Source organism: Crinia signifera, chromosome 1 (genome assembly GCF_055691185.1).
Source record: "Crinia signifera chromosome 1, ASM5569118v1, whole genome shotgun sequence".
NCBI classification, from domain to species: Eukaryota; Metazoa; Chordata; class Amphibia; order Anura; family Myobatrachidae; genus Crinia; species Crinia signifera.
In genome coordinates, this window is record NC_139217.1 from 208,093,413 (window position 1) to 208,110,514 (window position 17,102).

The window sequence follows — 17,102 nt, forward strand, 5'->3', positions numbered from 1 at the left end:
ACAGCTTCTTACCGCATTCGGACGGAGTGAGCGATCCGTACGAAAGGCGGGGTTTAGGACGCACGGTCCTAGCCGCATATTCGGCTCCGTCCGCACAGACCAGAATAAAACCACGTCAACTTTCCAACAAAAGTAATCACTGGTTTTATTTAATGTGCTTAGCCAAAATACCAGCTCAAGCCACACAGACTAACCAATAAATATACCAAAGGATTGATGGGTGAACAGATGAAAGAAATAAAGGGACTCCAGTCCTCCAGCGCTTTCCTTTTTTTTTTTTATACGTTTATTAAGGTTCACAAAAACAATGAGACAATAAAACATTGTACAGAGAACAAAGCCTTTTAATGGTAATCATTTCCAGTACAATAGGAATGATGATCAACAAAACAGAAATATACTGTAACTAGACACAAATATCAATATCTGTACAAATTTGTAAATCGGATATACATAGTCTAAATAATCTTTTAGTAACTTTCAACCAGAATTAAATCTGCATATCAATATGTAAGGAACCCATTTTTCTATTTTAGTAAAGGGATGAAATTGTAAGTAAGACTAGAAGAACAGATAAGGGGAGCGGGGAGGTAGCGAGGGGAGGCAACAGTACATCAATCATGCAGAATGTTTACTATATTTATTATAATTTTTCTTGACATTTCATGTCGTTGGGTTGAGCGGGCTACTTGGTTTTTTGAATACTTTGTAGATATCTTCTTTCTGGGGGTCTACTATCGATAAACGGGCCCCATATTTTATAAAAACAAGATGTAGAAATGTTAGCATTTTTAAGGGTGTCATACCTGTCATAAAACATGTATTTTAACAATAAAGTTTCGACTTCTGTCACTGTGGGGAGGTGTGGCTTTAGCCAAGCATTTAGGATTACTTTTTTTGCCACAGTAACCATTATTGTCAGGATTGGGATAAGGTGAGAAGAAGAGGGAGATATGTTCCAGGAGTCAAAGTGTGTGAACAGTAGCGGTAGATGGTCAAGGGAGACATGGATATGAAAATGACATTTTCAGTGCTTTCCTTAAATAAAAATCTCCTAGTTAACACCCTCTGTATCCCATTGTCTCTCCTTTTAACACATTCTACTCTACAGATTCACTATTTTACTCCTGCCCCATCAAAGATGGTTGCCATAGTGCTCCTCCAATATGGCCTCCACCAAACTTCCTGTCCTTAAAGTGCAGAAATATCCCTGTGGTTCTTTAATTGCACCTGAGGTTCAGTTGTTTCTGGGTTCATGGTATATTTTCCAGAATCTGCATTTGCCTCTCCACATCTCCCAGATGTTAGACTACTCTGTTGTCTTCACACTGACCAGCTCTAAATTAGCCCATAATATAGTAATGCACCTAAAAACATGAAGGCTCCTTTAGCAGCACCAGTGAATATTTAAGTGACATAAAAATCCACATGATATAAATTACAAATAAAACGTTAAATAAAATATTTAAAATATTTATAATATGATGAATATATAATTTTGGAAAATTAATAAAAACCTCACTAGAACCTGAATAAAAACATCCAATAAAAAGAGACATTACAATTTTAAAGTCTTTAATTAAACCTGTAAGTAACAAAGATAGGAGTTTTGTCGAAGAAGGGATGTTGCCCTTAGCAACCAATCAGATTCTACTTAGGTATTTTGCACCTTTTAAAAGATCAGAGATAGAAGGTGAATGGTTGCTATGGGCAACATCCCATCTTCAATAGAACTTAGTAAATTTACCCCAAAGAGAGGAACAGACTGGAAAGAAAAGGGAAGCCTTATTAATGTTTACTTGAAGTCTTTTTTTTTATATAATTGAACTGTTATTTTGTGGGAGAAAAGTCGGTACTCTTTACCTAGCACGGCGCCCACGATTTTGATCGTGGGCATCGCAGGTAAAAAAATTGCGGGCATCGCGGCCATTGAATGCACTAAAAATCGGGTGTGACGCGACCGACGCGATACCCGCGATTTCCCATAGGGAACAATCTTAAATGTCTCAATTGACCCGATTTTCCTGTTCAATGCCTCAATTGACCCGATTTTTCCATAGGAAACAATGTTAAATGGCCCACAGAGGCCAAATAGCCATCCTGAAGTGTGAAATGGCCCCCACAATTGTTAACGCCACCCCACGATCAACGTGAACCCGAAGCGCGGTGAGCGCAGCGAGCCCGCGAGGGGCGGCGGTACGCGTCCTACGACCTTTTCATACCCCCACTATCAACGTCGGCGTGGAGTTGAGAATAGAATAGTGTGGCGAGCGCAGCGAGCCACCTAGCCTGAAGCGTGGCGAGTGCACGCGGATACCTTCACAGGTAAACGCGTCCCTTCGCGGGCTTCACAGGTATCCGCGTCCCCTCGCGGGGCTCGGTGGCTCGCTGCGCTCGCCACACTAATCTATTCTCAACTCCACGCCGACGTGGATAGTGGGGGTATGAAAAGGTCGTAGGACGCGTACCGCCGCCCCTCGCGGGCTCGCTGCGCTCGCCACGCTTCGGGTTCACGTTGATCGTGGGGTGGCGTTAACAATTGTGGGGGCCATTGCACACATCAGGGTGCCTATTTGGCCTCTGTGGGCCATTTAACATGGTTTCCTATGGAAAAATCGGGTCAATTGAGGAATTGAACAGGAAAATCGGGTCAATTGAGACATTTAACATTGTTCCCTATGGGAAATCGCGAGCATCGCGTCGGTCGCGTCGCACCCGATTTTTTAGTGCATTCAATGCCCACGATGGCCGCGATGGGCGCCGTGCTAAGTAAAGAGTATCGAAAAGTCTGATCCCCCTTTTTTTTTGTTGAACTAAGACTGATAATGTGTGTGCACTAAGATCATACCATTTGTTATACTTTTAAGAGTACCTAAATGCCTAAAACCTGCAACAGTTGGTCCACCAATGAGACAAATGAGTCTCTGAAGGCAACACAACCATCAGTGATAGATGTGATAGGGGTCCCTGTGCCCAAAGAACGATAAAGATATTGGGCAGACAACAATGGAGCCGACCAGTGCCTTAACTAGGTGTGGCCGAGTGGTGAGCCGCACCAAGTGCATAGGCTGTGTGGGCACACAGTTGTCCGCCACATTGCCTGCATTTATGGCATGTAGGGTGTACTATTAGATGCACCCTGCAACCAGTAACATGGCAGTAGTGCCATTACATCTGCCCAGACTCTGGAGACCACTGTAGAGGTGTCTGTGGCCCCTCCCCCTGTTTGTGACATCACATGCAAAGAAGGCAGGGCCAGCCCAGGGACTTTTTACTACAGCGCTGGAGTCAATATCACTTTCATAGCTACCAATGAGGTCAAATGAGCTCTCAATGCAAGTGAAAGAGGCCTTCCCTAGGCTTCAAAAATAAAAACAATCCATTATAGATATAGTAGGAGCCTTAAGAGTTGCCATGGAAGACAACAGTGGTGGATGATTTCAGGATCCTCACCATTGTATAGAAAAAAAACATCCAACCAAGTGAAAAACACTTTTTAGGAGGTAGTGATATTATTCTAGTCTACCATAAAGACCTCACAAAAGAAAATACAAAGTATTCACCACGACGTACATACAATTCATTAAGCCACAAAAATAGACCAGACTAGACTTTGCAAAAAAATATCTAAAAATGCCATCCCAGTTCTATAACAGCATTTTTGGACATATTAAATTAAGATCAACTTGTAAAAGAATGATGGGAAGAAAAAAATATTTAGAAGGCTTGGAATGGCTCATGGTCCATAACATACCACACATTCAGTAAAAGACGGTAAAGGCAGGGCTGCCACTAGAAATTGTGGGGCCCGGGACTGATTTCTAGTCCGGGCACCCCCCTCTCTTACCGCCTGACTCTGCTTGGAGGGAAACAGAGTGAACCGCAGGCTCTCCCGCCCCCATTCTGCTGTGGTGACTGTGCTGAACGAAGCCGACTGCTTCCAATGCACATGCTTCATTTAAAATGTGGCGCCGACTTGTAAGCCAATTGGGGCTTGTGGCCTGGCAGCCAATCAGAGCAGCTGATGGTACGCAAGCTCTGATTGACAGGCAGCACAGCAGAGGCAGTCGGGGGGGGGTGTGTGGTGGGCAGAAATAGTGGCCCGGGCCCTTCCCTCTGTATCAGAGAGGCCAGGCCCAGGATAGCTGTACCCACAGCATCCCCCTGATGGCGGCCCTGGGTATAGTCATGTTCTGTCATGGGCTTCAATGGCACTAGGTCACTAGTGTTTACTGATTAGGAGACAGAAGACAGAAGCAGCTGGATGAACTCTGAAGTTTCTAAGGATATAGGGGAAATTTACTAAAGGAAATTGTAAAAAATAGGTGTATTTGTATCCAGAAATACACTTATTTTTTACATTTACTGTCCCGAAAATACGGCAATTCGTATTCGTATTGTAAGCACATCAATACGAAAACGAATTGCCGTATTTTCGAGATAGTAAATGTCAAAAATAAGTGTATTTCTGGATACAAATACACCTATTTTTTACAAATTTCCTTTAGTAAATTTCCCCTGTCTGCTCAGATTTAGTAGAATTCTGCATGGTTGTTTGGATGGTGCTTCACATCACACATGGATAATGACTCAAAACATACTATGAAATGCAACCTAGGAGTGTTTTAAAGCAAAAAGGTAAAATGTTCTGCAACCCATCCACTAGGACGAGGTATCGCATGTGTTATCTCACATGCAATACCCTACCAACTCACCTGGCAGCTGACAGGCGTCAGGATCGCATCTGATAAACTGCATGCGATCCTTTTGCATAGAATGAATCTCATGCAATCCTAGCAAGAGCTACAGGCTGCAGTGAATATTCATGGAAGCCTGTAGCATCTGCAACTGCGATACGAGGTGCACGTAAACGCCTCGCATTTCAATTGCAGGAAAATGAAATGCGATGTATAACTTTTCATGCGATTGGTCAGAGTCGCATAAAAAGCAGCCATATCACCCTAGTGGATGGCCGCCTTTAGTCAATTACCTGATATCAACCTGATAAGGCAGAAAGATCTGAAAGACCCATGGACAAACAACAAAGGCAAAGCATAATAAAAGCGAAAACACAGCATTCTGGCTATGTCCATGGGTTCTAGACATTAGGCAGTCATTGTCTACAAAAAAATCTTGACAAAGTATTTTATTTTGGATTTTGTTCAACTGTGATGCCCGATACCCACTTGTACACCTTTGCCTCTACTTTTTTTGTTCACACTGTCAAAAGTACATTTTTGACCAAGTGACAATGACTATTTGAAATCATAGAAAAAATGGGTGAGTTTCATTATTACCATTTTGAAAAAGAAAGCCAGAACTTTGAGAGGATAGAGAGGTACTGTATAGCTTTAGCCAACTTGGTCCCTCCAATAACCACAATAAGTTTGGTTTCTCTTATAACAGTAGCTAAAACCCTCTCAACTATTCAACAGCATGAGGCTAATATAGATTCTCATAAAAATTTGGTTTCTGATATAGTGGTCTGTGTACTAAAGGCCCCCATACACTAGGGCGACTTGTCCTTAGGACAAGTCGCCCCGACTTCCCCCTGAGCTTCCCCGGCTGCTCCCTGGGGGAGCTTGATTAGATTGGCACTTGATGTGCCATTTTTTACATGTGATAAATCGTCTCGATTTATCACATGTAAAAAACCCGGGGAGCAGGGGGGGGGGGCTACAGAGGTGGGAGCAGGGGGGCGGGGGACAGCGTCGGTTCGAGGCGGTAGAGGCAGCAGGGGGGGCTGGGGACGCTGCGGGGGACACGTCTGTGTCCCCCGCTGCTGGGGACAGCGTCTGTGCGAGGCGGTAGAGGCAGCAGGGGGGGCTGGGGACGCTGTGTCCCCCGCTGCTGGGGACAGCGTCTGTGCGAGGCGGTAGAGGCAGCAGGGGGGGCTGGGGACGCTGCGGGGGACACGTCTGTGTCCCCCGCTGCTGGGGACAGCGTCTGTGCGAGGCGGTAGAGGGAGCAGGGGACGCTGGGGACGCTGCGGGGGACACAGGCGGCAAAGAGCCGGGCAGGGGGAGCCGGCCGGGAGCTGTCAGTAATGAATAAAAAAAAAAAGCCCATACAATGAATGGGCAGCCTGTGATTGGCTGCTGAGCGCTCTCTCAGCCAATTGCTGACTGGCTGAGAGAGCGCTCAGCCAATCACAGGCCGCCCATTCATTGTATGGGCTTTTTTTTTTTTATTCATTACTGACAGCTCCCGGCCGGCTCCCCCTGCCCGGCTCTATGCCGCCTGTGTCCCCCGCAGCGTCCCCTGCTCCCTCCACCGCCGCGCCGCCCTGCCCCACTAGGTCCCAAGTCGGGTGGTCGGACGTGCAGCAGGTCCGACCACCCGACGCAGATCCGATGCGCACGGGACCGCGCATCGGATCTGAGGGGACATCAAAACTAGCCGATTTTGGTCCGATTTCGGCCAGATCCGACTGATCTGGCTGAAATCTGACCAAAATCGGCTAGTGTATGGGGGCCTTAAGGATAACGTATCCACCAACATGTAACAGACTGTGGGGCAAATGTATTAAACCTGGTGAAGAGATAAGTAGAGATAAAGTGGAAGCAGATTATGCACCAGCCAATCAACTACCAACTGTCATTTTTCAAACACAGCTGATTGGCTGGTGCGTTATCTCCATACACTTTATCTCCACTTTATCTCTTCACCAGGCTTAATAAATTTGTTCCTTTGTTTGAAAAATGACAGGAGCTTGTTTGGTAATAATTTATCTCCTTCCATGTTATCTTTTTTCAAGGTTTAATACAAAGACATTATAATCTCTGAACCAGTGGTTAACTTAAAGTACTATATAATATCGAAGCACAACAAGTGTTTAAATACATTTTAAAAATTATGGAGTTAGCTATACTGTCACATAATGGGCAGTATTCAATGCTCCCGATTCACCACAACCGGGCTGTTTTCACTCCTTGCAGTGAATTTTTTTCACTGAAAATATTATTCACCCTATTCCATATTAACTGTTCGCTGAAAGCAAACAGTGAATGCCGGCCAGTTCTCCGTTTCATGCTCGCTGCAATTCGCTGGTATATTTCAATGGGGTTTTCACTGTGATTCGCCGAGAGTGTTTTCAATGCTAGGATGGTGAATTGCTTTCTCCCTGATTTTTGCCATGATTCACCATTTTGCATTCAACATCTTTTTTAAGGTGAACTGGAAAGTGATCTTTTAACCCCTTCATGACAGAGCCAGTTTGTGCCTTCATGACAGAGCCCTTTTTTTCAAATCTGACATGTCTCACTTAAGTGGGGATAACTTTTTTTTGCTTTTACTTATCCCAGTGATTTTGAGATTGTTTTCTCGTGACACATTGTACTTCAAGTTAGTGGTAAATTTTGGTCGATACAGTCTGTGTTTTTTTGTGAAAAATACCAAAATATCGTGAAAAAATGGAAAATTTAGCAATATGCAAAATGTCACATTTTCTGCTTGTGAGACAAATAATCATACCACTCAAAATAGTTAATAACTAACAAAGACCATATGTCTACTTTATGTTGCAATCATTATTTCAACCTCCTTTTCATTTTTTTGGACACTAGGAGGCTTCAGATATGACTAGCAAATTCTCAAATTTTCAAGAAAATTTCAAACACAGATTTTTTTAGGGACCAGTTCAGTTCTGATGTGACTTTGAGGGACTTGTATGTGAGACACCCCCATAAATGATGCCATTTCAAAAACTGCACCCCTCACAGTATTCAAAACAGCATTTTGGAAGTTTGTTAACCCTTTAGGTGTTTCATAGGAATTAAAACAAAGTGTAGGTGAAATTTAAAAATTTCTTTTTTTTTGCAGAGTTTCAAATTTAATACATTTTTCTAACGAATACAGTAGATTTTACTAGAGAAATGTGACTAAAAATTGATTCCCCCAATTCTTTTGTTTTCAAAAATATCCTATATGTGGCCCTAGTGTGCACGTTGACCAAACCACAGGCTTCATAATAGAAGGAGCACCTACTTGATTTTGGAGCCTCCTTTTTATGAGATTTTTTTTTAGGCACCATGTAGGTTTCTAGGCACCATAAGTGCTAAAAGTTAGGAACCTCCCCCACAAGTCACCCCATTTTGCAATCTACACCCCTCAGGGAATTCATCTAGGGGTATAGTGTACATTTCAAACCCCCAGGGGTTTCACCAATTTTGGTACAACTGGGATGTGAAAATGGAAAATTACATTTTTTTACACAAACATGCAGTTCTGGCTCAAAATTTTTCATTTTCACAAGGAATGAAGGAGACAAAGCACCCCAAAATCTGTGCCCCAATTTCTCCCGAGTACGGCAATGCCTCACATGTGACCAAAAAATACCAGTTGGGCGCATGGCAGGACTCAGAAGGGAAGGAGTGATTTTTGGATTTTGCAGCACAGATTTTGGTGGAATAAATGGTGGGTGCTATGTTGCACCAATACAGTGGAACCCCCCCACAAGTCACCCCATTTTGCAAAGTACACCCCTCAGGGAATTCATCTAGGGGTATAGTGTACATTTCAAACCCCCAGGGGTTTCACCAATTTTGGTACAACTGGGCAGTGAAAATGAAAAATTACATTTTTTTACACAAAAATGCAGTTCTGGCTCAAAATTTTTCATTTTCACAAGGAATGAAGGAGACAAAGCACCCCAAAATCTGTGCCCCAATTTCTCCCGAGTACGGCAATGCCTCACATGTGACCAAAAAATACCAGTTGGGCGCATGGCAGGACTCAGAAGGGAAGGAGTGATTTTTGGATTTGGCAGCACAGATTTTGGTGGAATGAATGGTGGGTGCCATGTTGCATTAGCAAGACTCCCAAAGCACCAATACAGTGGAACCCCCCACAAGTCACCCCATTTTGCAAAGTACACCCCTCAGGGAATTCATCTAGGGGTATAGTGTACATTTCAAACCCCCAGGGGTTTCACCAATTTTGATACAACTGGGCAGTGAAAATGAAAAATTACATTTTTTTACACAAAAATGCAGTTCTGGCTCAAAATTTTTCATTTTCACAAGGAATGAAGGAGACAAAGCACCCCAAAATCTGTGCCCCAATTTCTCCAGAGTACGGCAATGCCTCACATGTGACCAAAAAATACCAGTTGGGCGCATGGCAGGACTCAGAAGGGAAGGAGTGATTTTTGGATTTGGCAGCACAGATTTTGGTGGAATGAATGGTGGGTGCCATGTTGCATTAGCAAGACTCCCAAAGCACCAATACAGTGGAACCCCCCCACAAGTCACCCCATTTTGCAAAGTACACCCCTCAGGGAATTCATCTAGGGGTATAGTGTACATTTCAAACCCCCAGGGGTTTCACCAATTTTGATACAACTGGGCAGTGAAAATGAAAAATTACATTTTTTTACACAAAAATGCAGTTCTGGCTCAAAATTTTTCATTTTCACAAGGAATGAAGGAGACAAAGCACCCCAAAATCTGTGCCCCAATTTCTCCCGAGTACGGCAATGCCTCACATGTGACCAAAAAATACCAGTTGGGCGCATGGCAGGACTCAGAAGGGAAGGAGTGATTTTGGGATTTGGCAGCACAGATTTTGGTGGAATGAATGGTGGGTGCCATGTTGCATTAGCAAGACTCCCAAAGCACCAATACAGTGGAACCCCCCCACAAGTCACCCCATTTTGCAAAGTACACCCCTCAGGGAATTCATCTAGGGGTATAGTGTACATTTCAAACCCCCAGGGGTTTCACCAATTTTGATACAACTGGGCAGTGAAAATGAAAAATTACATTTTTTTACACAAAAATGCAGTTCTGGCTCAAAATTTTTCATTTTCACAAGGAATGAAGGAGACAAAGCACCCCAAAATCTGTGCCCCAATTTCTCCCGAGTACGGCAATGCCTCACATGTGACCAAAAAATACCAGTTGGGCGCATGGCAGGACTCAGAAGGGAAGGAGTGATTTTTGGATTTGGCAGCACAGATTTTGGTGGAATGAATGGTGGGTGCCATGTTGCATTAGCAAGACTCCCAAAGCACCAATACAGTGGAACCCCCCCACAAGTCACCCCATTTTGCAAAGTACACCCCTCAGGGAATTCATCTAGGGGTATAGTGTACATTTCAAACCCCCAGGGGTTTCACCAATTTTGATACAACTGGGCAGTGAAAATGAAAAATTACATTTTTTTACACAAAAATGCAGTTCTGGCTCAAAATTTTTCATTTTCACAAGGAATGAAGGAGACAAAGCACCCCAAAATCTGTGCCCCAATTTCTCCCGAGTACGGCAATGCCTCACATGTGACCAAAAAATACCAGTTGGGCGCATGGCAGGACTCAGAAGGGAAGGAGTGATTTTTGGATTTGGCAGCACAGATTTTGGTGGAATGAATGGTGGGTGCCATGTTGCATTAGCAAGACTCCCAAAGCACCAATACAGTGGAACCCCCCCACAAGTCACCCCATTTTGCAAAGTACACCCCTCAGGGAATTCATCTAGGGGTATAGTGTACATTTCAAACCCCCAGGGGTTTCACCAATTTTGGTACAACTGGGCTGTGAAAATGAAAAATTACATTTTTTTACACAAAAATGTACTTCTGGCTCAAAATTTTTCATTTTCACAAGGAATGAAGGAGACAAAGCACCCCAAAATCTGTGCCCCCATTTCTCCAGAGTACGGCAATGCCTCACATGTGACCAAAAAATACCAGTTGGGTGCATGGCAGGACTCAGAAGGGAAGGAGTGATTTTTGGATTTTGGAGCACAGATTTTGGTGGAATGAATGGTGGGTGCTATGTTGCATTACCAATACAGTGGAACCCCCCACAAGTGACCCCATTTTGCAAACTACACTCCTCAGGGAATTCATCTAGGGGTATAGTGTACATTTCAAACCCCCAGGGGTTTCACCAATTTTGGTACAACTGGGCTGTGGAAATGAAAAATTACATTTTTTTTTACACAAAAATGTACTTCTGGCTCAAAATTTTTCATTTTCACAAGGAATGAAGGAGACAAAGCACCCCAAAATCTGTGCCCCCATTTCTCCAGAGTACGGCAATGCCTCACATGTGACCAAAAAATACCAGTTGGGTGCATGGCAGGACTCAGAAGGGAAGGAGTGATTTTTGGATTTTGGAGCACAGATTTTGGTGGAATGAATGGTGGGTGCTATGTTGCATTACCAATACAGTGGAACCCCCCCACAAGTGACCCCATTTTGCAAACTACACCCCTCAGGGAATTCATCTAGGGGTATAGTGTACATTTCAAACCCCCAGGGGTTTCACCAATTTTGATACAACTGGGCAGTGAAAATGAAAAATTACATTTTTTTACACAAAAATGCAGTTCTGGCTCAAAATTTTTCATTTTCACAAGGAATGAAGGAGACAAAGCACCCCAAAATCTGTGCCCCCATTTCTCCAGAGTACGGCAATGCCTCACATGTGACCAAAAAATACCAGTTGGGTGCATGGCAGGACTCAGAAGGGAAGGAGTGATTTTTGGATTTTGCAGCTCAGATTCTGGTGGAATGAATGGTGGGTGCTATGTGGCATTAGCAAGACCCCCGAACCACGGTGAAATTATGAACCTAATAATCCATAGATGTGTGGTATATTTTGAAACACTCCTTTATACATAGGCCGGGTTTGTCGGGGCAAGTTTCACAGTGGAAAATAGTTTCCTTTCTTATTCCCTTTTTATAGCAAACTTTGCACCTTTTTTGTGTCCTGCCCTTTCTTGCAGTGGAGGGGATTTCGTTGGGAAAATGCTGCCCTGGTACAATACGGGGGCCAGTACTAGAAGTACTGGGGCCCTCTGCCTGCTGGTTCCCAAATATTAGGCCCTTTATGACTTCCTCTTGAAAGTGCATAAATGTCCCCCTCTGGCCGGTAGAACGGAATAGCACGTAAGCGTTATACAGTGCCATCTGGATGATATACACGGCCAGCTTCTTGTACCAGATATTTGTTTTCCGCAGGGCACTGTACGGCTTCAGTACCTGATCTGAAAGATCCACTCCGCCCATGTACTTATTGTAATCTAGGATACAATTTGGTTTTGAGGTGTGGGTACTGGTACCTCGTACAGGGATGGAGGTGGTACTGTCTCCATGAATTGTTGTCAGTATAAGGACATCCCTCTTGTCCTTATATTTGACCAACAACATATTTTCGGTGCATATTCCCCTGCTTTCACCCCTTCTCATTACTTGGGCAATGTGCGTTTTTGGGAGGCCTCTTTGGTTCTTACGCACAGTACCGCAAGCTGCTGTACCTCTTGAACCAAGGGCCTTAAACAGGGGGATGCTGGTGTAAAAGTTATCCACATAGAGGTGATAACCCTTATTCAGGAAGGGGTGCATTAAATCCCAGACAATTTTTCCACTAACACCTACGAGGGAGGGGGGGCATTCTGGCGGTTCAATTCTTGAATCCTTCCCTTCATATACCCTAAACCTGTGGGTGTACCCTGTGGTGCTTTCACACAGCTTATACATTTTTATGCCATACCTTGCCCTCTTACTGGGAAGGTACTGGCGGAATTTAACCCTTCCTTTAAAATGTATAAGGGACTCGTCGATGCTAATACATTTATCAGGGATGTATAGCTCTGCAAATTTGGCACTGAAATGATCAATGACCGGCCTGACTTTGAATAGCCTGTCAAAGGTGGGATCATCTCTGGGTGGGCACTGTGCATTATCGGTGTAATGTATAAATTTATGGATTGCCTCAAAACGAGTCCGAGTCATGGCCATACGGTAAAATGGGGTGCTGTACAGAACATCTGTACTCCAATATTGCCTAATTTCTGGCTTTTTTACTATGCCCATATGAAACACCAGACCCCAAAACGTCATCATCTCTACTGCATCTACAGGGGTCCACCTAGCAAATGATGACGTGGGGTTTTGAGCAATAAACTGCTGGGCATATAAATTAGTTTGGTCCACCATTAAATTTATAAAATCATCAGAGAAAAATAATTTGAAAAAGTCAATTTCTCTGAGACCTGTGGAATCAAATTGGATTCCTGGCATGGCCAAAAACTCAGGAACCTGGGGCTCAAAATTGTCTGGTGGTGGGGTCCATACGAGATCAATTATTGGGGGGGGGGTCTCAGCTGCTCTACGGGGGCGTCTTTGAGGGGGTCCCTCATCACCAGAGGAGGAAGAGGAGCTTAAGACGAATCCTTCAAATTCCCCGCTTGCCTCACTGGCTGTGTCAGAATCAGAAGCAAGCATGGCATATGCCTCCTCCACTGAATACATTCTTCTGGATGACTGGGATGACATTTGGGATGACATTTGGGATGACATTTTTATTTTTGTGTTACTGGTAGTGAAATGTTTCAACACGTGTATAGTGTAGGGGGGGGTACAAACTTTATTTCAACCCGGGGGGTATGTAGTGTGTAGTGTGTATGTAGTGCAGAAAAAAAAAATACTTTATACAAAAAAAAAAAATTGAAGGGGTTAAAAAAAAAAAAAATTGAAGGGGTTAAAAAAAAAAAAAATTGAAGGGGTTAAAAAAACAAAAAAAAGGTCCTGCGCCAAAAATTGAGCACAGATGTCGGTCAGTAACGTCCGTCACTGAACAGCGCTCAAAGGCAACAGGAATTTGATAAAAAAAAAAAAAAAATAGATCAACCCTGTGCCGAAAAAGCTGATCAGTGATGTACGTCACTGATCAGCGCACAGTGGCCACAGGACACCCACAAAATCACAATGTGTGTAAAAAAAAATAAAAAAAAGACCACACAGCACCCACAAAAAAAAAAAAAAGGTGATCAGTGATGCGACACTGATTACCAGTGAGGGGCAGCAGGTGCACAACCTTTGGTGCAACTGGCAGCAACTGACAGGTATATATAAAAAAAAAAACCTCTGCGCCCCCAAAAAGTTGCTGATCACCTCAGATATAGTGATCAGCACAAAAGGCGGGGGTAGCAGACACAAAATATACACTCTCTATCACTCTCTGTCACTATCTCTCTCTATCTCTCACTATCTATCACTATCTATCACTATCTATCACACTGCAGCAGCAGCACTGACAGTTATATGTATAAAAAAAAAACCTGCACCCCCAAAAAGGGGGGGTAGCAGACACAAAATATACACTCTCTATCACTCTCTGTCACTATCTCTCTCTATCTCTCTATCTCTCACTATCTATCACTATCTATCACTATGACACTGCAGCAGCAGCACTGACAGTTATATATATAAAAAAAAAACCTGCACCCCCAAAAAGGGGGGGTAGCAGACACAAATCTCTCTATCTCTCACTATCTATCACTATCTATCACTATCTATCACTATGACACTGCAGCAGCAGCAGTGACAGTTATTTATATATAAAAAAACCCTGCACCCCCAAAAAGGGGGTGTAGCAGACACAAAATATAGCTCTCTCTGTCACTATCTCTCTATCTCTCTCTATCTCTCTCTCTCTATCTCTCTATCACACTGCAGCAGCAGCAGGAAGTCTCAGGAAGTCAGATCCAGGAAGCGTCCAGCACGCTACAAGCAGTGATCAAGTGATCAGGTAAGGTATTTGCAAGGATCAGGTAAGTATTAGCAAGGATCAGGTCAGTATCACGGCAGATAGGCACGGTGACCGCTCTGCACGCTATTCCAGACCGGAATGGCGTCTGCAGCGCAGTCACCGTTAGTTTAAATGTCGCGCCTTGGCTGTGATTGGTCCGTGGGTCCCACGGACCAATCACAGCCTTGGGGGCAGGTGGGGTGAGGGTGGGGTGAGGTTTCATCGTCACCGATGACCCCCTCATGCCCCCTGACGCCCGGCGGTGATTGACACCTGTGTTACCAAGCGTCTGATTCGCTGGTAACACAGGAAAACGCTGTGAATGGCTGTTCACACTGAACAGCCAATCACAGCGATCGCCGACGGGGGGGCGGCATCGCAGCCCCCCCTGGGCATGCAGGGACATGTCTGCTGTCAGGGACAGCAGACATCGTCCCTCTGTCACTGCGTCTCGAGACGCAGTGACAGTTTAAAGTCATGACGTATATATACGTCATGTGTCGGGAAGTACTTCCCGGCCATGACGTATATATACGTCAAATGTCGTGAAGGGGTTAAAATAAAGGGTTTTTTTGTGTGTGTCAAAAAATCCAATTTTTTTTCTGTTATGGGGCATGCTATTTTTATTCATGTGCTTGAAGCACATTAATATATATTTAATATTTATTTATTTATTTTTACAATTTTTTTTTAACACTTTCACCAGCAGGGGGCCGGGAGCCGCTCATTAGATATTCATATATTCACTTCACCCTGGTCCCGGCTTGTTACGTGCAAGACCAGAGGAGCGGCTCCCTACCCCTGCCCCGTGCCAGCATTCCCGGGGGGGGGGCAGCCTTTACTGCCTGTGCCCCTGGGGAATGTGCCCATGGGGCAGCCACGGAGGCTTACATCTCCCTGCCTTCCTCCGTCCCCCGGCTCCCTGCGGCAATCACCGCAGGGGTCAAAATTCGCCATCAGGGGCAGCGAGCCCCTGCTGCATTGAATAGGGTGACAGTCAGGGCTGGTAGCGAATGCTGCAGCCCTCCTGAACCCTGCAAAAGTGCTGCGAATCCTAAACAGGATTCGCTGCACATGGAGAGTAAAAACATTAAATACTCCCCCATGAGTGGTCACGTCCCATTGTACTCGTCCCTTAAACCCTATGGGATGATCTCCTTTTGCAATAATTTCTATAAATGTAAATAAATGTTGTGCCTAGTCTGGAAGATCTTGCACAATACTTAACCATTCTAGACTTAACCAAGGGTTACTGGTAATTGCTGTTGACAGACAATGCAAAAGATGAGACAGCTTTTAATACACCAGGTGGGCTGCACTAATACTAATGTTGCCATTTGTGTTACAAAAGCCACCTTTCAAAGGATGATGGATAAACGTCTAAAGGCCCCCATACACTATGCGATTTTGGGACGATTTTATCCGATTTCGGCACTTTGGGCCGATAACTGGGTGAAATCGGCCCAAAATCGCGGGTGTGTGATATCTGATCCGATCCGATGCGCGGTCCCATGCGCTTCGGACCGGATCAGGGAGGTCGGACGGTCAGCATTTACGATCACGTCCGACCTCCCTGTATGCATATGCCTGCCCACCTGACAGGCATATGCATGCAGACAACCGGGGGAGCATTGGTGCGGGCAGCGGGTCCCTGAGTGCTTGGCTGGCGGGTCCGGCGAGTGCTCACCTGGCCGGGGCGCTGTGATGATCACAGTCTCTCATTCAGCAGCACTGCAGGACGGGAGTGGGACGCGCAGTGGCCGGTATTAGATTTTTTAAATACCTGTCCTTTTGCTTTATACTGTATCATGTTCACTTTGATCTATCTGCATTGACTGGTGGTAACTAGGATGCTCTATGAATTTTTTGTATTTCAAAGAGATCCTATCTATATCGAATTGGAAATTTTGAATTGAGGGCAAGGAAAAGCAAAGGCTCCTGTTATTCGTGCGCCAAAGGTGCTCTGGAAAAGTAGGTGTGGCCACTCAAAAGGGGTGTGTACTTGAGTGTAGTGTACCAGACCATATACCCCTTACACACATAATGCAATACAAAAGTCGACCCCCTTATTCTTGCCCCTTACAAATTATGAAACATGCCATCAAAATTTACATTATGCAACACAGAATAAGCCAAAATTCACATGGAATGAGCCAAAATTCATTTTATGCCAACTGGATTGAGCCAAAATTCCCATAATGCCACCCAGATTGAGCCAAAATTCCTATTATGCCACCTGGATTGAGCTAAAATTCACATTATGCCCCATGGATTGAGTTAAAATTCACATTATGCCATGCTGATGGAGCCAAAAATCACATTATGCCACACAGTGATGCATCACTGCCCCTGCATCCCCACCGTAACTATTCCTGCATCACCCCGCCATCAATATCTCTGGGTCCCCGCCATCACTGTCCCTACGTTACCCTGCCATCTCCAGTGGTTCCCCAGTGGTGGTGGGGCTTCAGCAGCAGGGATGAGATCCACCTGGTGGCATTGGCAATAAGAGCCTGGCACACCCCACATGGCTGCCCGGCAGAGTTCAGCAGCAGTGGGGATAATT

The 17,102-nt window shown here is 44.5% G+C and overlaps 1 protein-coding gene across 1 annotated transcript in view; it reads left to right on the forward strand.

Annotated features, from left to right (window-relative positions):
- The window catches only part of IL12RB1 (interleukin 12 receptor subunit beta 1), a 162,818-nt gene that overhangs the window by 117,018 nt on the left and 28,698 nt on the right, over positions 1–17,102 (forward strand). The gene's annotated exons all lie outside the window — the stretch shown is intronic.